The 4,903-nt window shown below is 48.3% G+C and overlaps 1 protein-coding gene and 1 long non-coding RNA gene across 3 annotated transcripts in view; one reads left to right on the forward strand and one right to left on the reverse strand.

Annotated features, from left to right (window-relative positions):
- The window catches only part of PHF2 (PHD finger protein 2), a 206,117-nt gene that overhangs the window by 59,005 nt on the left and 142,209 nt on the right, over positions 1-4,903 (forward strand). The window lies entirely within an intron of this gene.
- LOC109289126 overlaps positions 3,443-4,903 on the reverse strand; it is a 12,248-nt gene continuing 10,787 nt past the window's right edge. The window contains exon 3 of the long non-coding RNA XR_002095302.1: positions 3,443-3,453. This is a non-coding gene — a long non-coding RNA (uncharacterized LOC109289126). The remainder of the gene's footprint in view (positions 3,454-4,903) is intronic.

The raw sequence follows: 4,903 nt of genomic DNA on the forward strand, positions 1-4,903 counted from the left end.
CCACACAAGGAAAGGTTGAAAAAACTGGCTTTCCTTAATCTTGAGAAGGGAAGACTGAAGGGTGCGCTTTGCTAAGGGTGCTTCAAATAAAGAAAGAGAAACAACCCCTTTCCTGAAAGAGAGAAAGGGGTCTGCAGGGAACAGGACAAGAAGTAACAGGCTTAGATTGCAATGGGATTTTCACATTGAATCTTAGGAAGGACTGCTTAACTATAAGGGTGGTTCATAGATTCATAGATGTTAGGGTCGGAAGGGACCTCAGTAGGTCATCGAGTCCAACCCCCTGCCCTGGGCAAGAAAGAGATGACCCCAGCTAGGTGCTTGTCCAGTCTCCTCTTGAAGACCTCCAAGCTAGGAGACAGCACCACCTCCCTTGGAAACCCATTCCAGATTCTGACAACCCTTACTGTGAAGAAGTTCTTTCAAATGTCCAACATAAATCTGCTGTCTGTCAATTTGGGGCCATTGTTCCTAGTTATTCCAGGGGGTGCCCTAGTAAATAGGTCATCTCCGATTCCCTGCTGCCCTCCCTGATGAATTTATAGTCAACCACAAGATCATCTCTCAGCCTTCTCTTGTGAAGGCTGAAGAGATCTAGGTCCCTCAGTCTGTCCTTGTAGGACCTGGCCTGCAGGCCTCTGACCATTCAAGTAGCCTCCTCTGAACCCTCTCAAGATTCTCCACATCCCTCTTGAAGTGCGGCGCCCAAAACTGGATACAGTACTCCAACTGCGGCCTGACTAGTGCCGCATAGAAGGGAAGCATCACCTCCCTGGAGCAATTCGTCATGCATCTGCTAATGCATGATAAAGTGCAGTTAGCCTTGTTGATCACTTTGTCACATTGACGACTCATGTTCATCTTGAAGTCAACTATGATTCCAAGATCCCTTTCCGCTACTGTGATGGTTAAGCATTGGTGCAGATTACCTAGAGAGGTTATGGAATTTCTATCATTGGAAGCTTTTTAAGTGCAGGTAATGCAGGCTAGATATAGACATTCAAAAAGCCTGAGGTTGAATTGATCTAAGTTACATAGTTTTTTGTAAGTAATATAATTTAGATTGGTAGTGGACAGAACACATATTTACCCTTGGGAGGGGGAGGGGCACAAATCTTAGACCAGGTTACACCATTTTTTAAACCAGTCTATGTGCGTTGAACTTCTGGTCTGTTACTGGTATAGACCAATTTTCAATCACTTATTGAAAGTGAAAGTGTAATGTCTGTATCTGGCCACAAATGCTACGTTGGGATAACTTATACAGGGATAATCCTGCCGTGAGAAGGTAGTTGGACTAGATGACCTCCTTAACTTCCTTCCAGGTCTATTTTTCTATGGTTGGTGGGATTGTTTTGCAGAATTGAGACCTGTGCATTCATTCTGCTATTGCAACATGTGAAATACATGATGCAAGCATTCTGTAGACAAGACCCCAGATCATCTTGGCTTTTTGATACTAGTTTTAAGATCCAGCAAGAACTGCAGGGTTACTACAACTATAGAATTGCTGAGTAGTCTACATTTATTCCTCCACCTTCCAGAAGGGCTTGTCTACACCAGGAAAATTACCACATAACTAGGGTGATACAGTTATGCCACCAAAGTTACACCAGTAAAAATCTTTGTGGCTATGTACAGACAGTCAAAAAGCCTGAGGCTGAATTGATTCAATGTTTTCAGGTTACTCTAAAGTCCGTAGATTGAACTGAGAAGCAAGTGAACAGATATTCATGTTTGATTCTGGAAATGCAGTCATATGCCTGCAGTGACTCAGACTAGAAGCTGGGGGGCACTAGACCAAGCCCTCCTTTCCCTTCAGCAGCATCTGGAAGGCTGGAGAAAAACTGGGAGAGAAGCCCTCCAAACTTTTCCCCCTTTCCTGCTCGAGCAGAGTGGGGGGAGGGTCCAGCCAGGCCCACTGAGTATAATTGGCAGGGGGGTTTAAACCCCCACCTTGGCTTGCATGGACCCAGCCAAGGTCTTCCTAGGGGGAAAGAGGGGAAGCATCCCCTGCCAGGCTTTCACCTGCTCCCTGCTGGAGCGAAGGGGTAGAGTGTGGCCAGGCCCCGCCCAACTGACATGCTGAAGCAGAGGGGAGGGAAGAGGGGTTTAAAACTCCTCCCTCACCTTCATGGGAACCCAGCCCAGGTCTGCTTGGCAGGGGTGTAGCAGCTACTGCCTGGCTTTGCTCCACTCATCACTCCAGTGGCTGGCATGCCGAGGCAGAGAGAAGGGAGGGGGGTTTAAATATCCTCCCCCTGCCCACACAGGACCCCAGCCAGGGTCTGCTTTGTAAGGGGATACAATGGTAGGAATCTACTACAGACCTCCAAATCATGAACAAGAACTTGACCATGAATTCACCAGGGAACTGGCTGAGGCTGCACGCTCTCGGTGCATGGTTGTTATGGGAGACTTCAGCTACCCGGACATCTCATGGGAAGAGCACTCAGCCAAATCCAGTTGGTCTCAAAGCTTCCTCACATGCGTGGATGAACTCTATTTGTCTCAAGAAGTTTATGGGCCAACAAGAGGTAAGGCGCTGTTTGACCTGGTACTGGCTGAAGGAGATGATCTAATCAGTGACCTAAGAATTGAAGGGAAGCTGGGCAACAGTGATCATGACTTGATCACTTTCACTATCCATTGCAAAGCTGGCAAGTCAGCCAGCAATGCAGTAGTCCTCGACCTTAGGAAAGCCAAATTTCATAAGCTCAGGAGGCTTGTTCTCAAGACCCTGAGAGGCCATGATTTGACAGGGAGGAGAGTTCATAATGAGTGGTCACTCCTTAAGGAAGCAATCCTAGAAGCACAAGGGAAGTCTGTCCCAACCCATAGGACAGGTGGTAAAAGGGCTCAGCAACCCCCTTGGTTCAACAGGGAACTCATGGATCTCCTATGTCTAAAAAGAGAGGCTTAAAAAGGATGGGAGACAGGAAACACCACTAAGGAGGAGTATTCTGCACTGGTATGCACCTGCAGGGATCGAACTAGGAAAGCCAAGCTGCAACTGAACTCAAACTGGCTATCAGGGACAATAAAAAGCCCTTCTTCAGATGGGAGACTTCAGCTACTCAGACATCTCATGGGAAGAGCACTGAGCCAAATCCACAAGGAGTAGACACCTACATAGTCAGGTGGGTAGCTAACTGGCTTAGGGACCGCACCCAGGGAGTGGTGGTTAATGAGTCGTTCTCGGCCTGGAAGGAGGTGAGCAGTGGGGTTCTGCAGGGTTCAGTCCTTGGACCGGTGTTATTTAATATCTTCATCAGCGATTTGGATGAGGGTGTGGTGAGCACCCTCTCCAAGTTCACAGATGATACCAAATTATGAGGCAAAGTGAATTCACCAGAGGACGGGGAGCAGTTACAGGCTGACCTGGACAGGTTAGATCAATGGGCGGAATGTAATAGGATGCAATTCAACAAAGATAAATGCAAGGTACTCCACCTAGCAAGGAGGAATCCCCAGCACACCTACAGGTTGGGGGATGTCCTCCTCAGCAGCTCAGAGGCTGAGAGAGATCTTGGGGTCATAGTTGACTCCAAGATGAACATGAGCCGGTAGTGTAATGAGGCCATCAACAAAGCCAAACATACCTTGTTGTGGATTAGCAGATGCATGACCAACAGACTGAGGAAGGTGATGCTCCCTGTCTATGCAGCATTGGTTAGGCCACAGTTGGAGTACTATGTCTAGTTTTGGGCGCCGTACTTCAAGAGGGACACAGAGGATCTGGAGAGGGTTCAGAGGAGGGCCACTCACATGATTAGTGGTCTCCGTGAAAGACCCTATGAGGAGAGGTTGAGAGATCTGGATCTCTTCAGCCTGTACAAAAGACAGCTGAGGGGTGACCTTGTAGCCATCTATAAATGTATTGGGGAGGACAGCAGGGAATTGGGGATGCACTGTTTACCAGAGCACCCCAGGGAGTAACTAGGAATAGTGGGTGCAAAGTAGTGGAGAGTAGATTTAGGTTAGACATTAGGAAGACATTTTTTTACAGTAAGGGTGGCTAGAGTCTGGAATGGGCTTCCACTAAGTTAGGTCTTGTCACCTAACTTGGAGGTCTTCAAAAGGAGGCTTGACAATCACCTGGCTGGGGCTGTCTGACCTCGGTCCTCTTTCCTGCCAGAGGCACGGGTTCGGACATGATAATCCATTGGGTCCCCTCCGATTCTATGAATCTATGTAATGCCTCCTGATATCAAGCCTGAACCTGCTCTCAATCAATTTGTGGCCATTATTCCTTGTTATCCCAGGTGGTGAGCGGGGAAACAGAGCCTCACTTATTTTCCGCTGGTCCCCCTGGTAAGTTTATAGACAGCCACCAGGTCTTCTCTTGTGGAGGCTAAATAGATTCAGGCCCTTTAGTCTATCTTTGTAGGGCCTGGCCTGCTGCCCCCTGACCATGCGAGTGGCCCTCTTCTGGACCCTCTCAGTGCTGGCCACATCCCTCTTGAAGTGTGGCGCCCAGAAGTGGACACAATACTCCAACTGCAGTCTGACCATTGCCAAATAGAGTAGAATGGTCACCTCCCTGGACCTGCTTGTGATGCATCTGTAGATGCATGACAAGGTGCGGTTAGCCTTCCTCACATTGGCAACTCAGGTCCATTCTGGAGTCAACAATGGCTCCAAGATCCCTTTCAGCCACTGTGTTGTTGAGAAGGGTGTTCCCCAGCCTGTAGGTATATTGCAAGTTCCTTCTCCCTAGATGCAGCACCTTGCACTTGTCTGCATTGAATTCCATTCTGTTTCCATCCGCCCACCTCTGTAACTTGTTTAGATCTAGTTGGAGTCTGTCCCTCCTCTCCAGTGTGCCCCCTTCTTCTCACATCTTTGTGTCATCAGTGAATTTGGACAGTGTGCTTTCCACACCCACCTCCAAGTCACTGAT

This window comes from Gavialis gangeticus, unplaced genomic scaffold (genome assembly GCF_001723915.1).
Source record: "Gavialis gangeticus isolate Ggan-Ray unplaced genomic scaffold, GavGan_comp1, whole genome shotgun sequence".
NCBI classification, from domain to species: domain Eukaryota; kingdom Metazoa; phylum Chordata; order Crocodylia; family Gavialidae; genus Gavialis; species Gavialis gangeticus.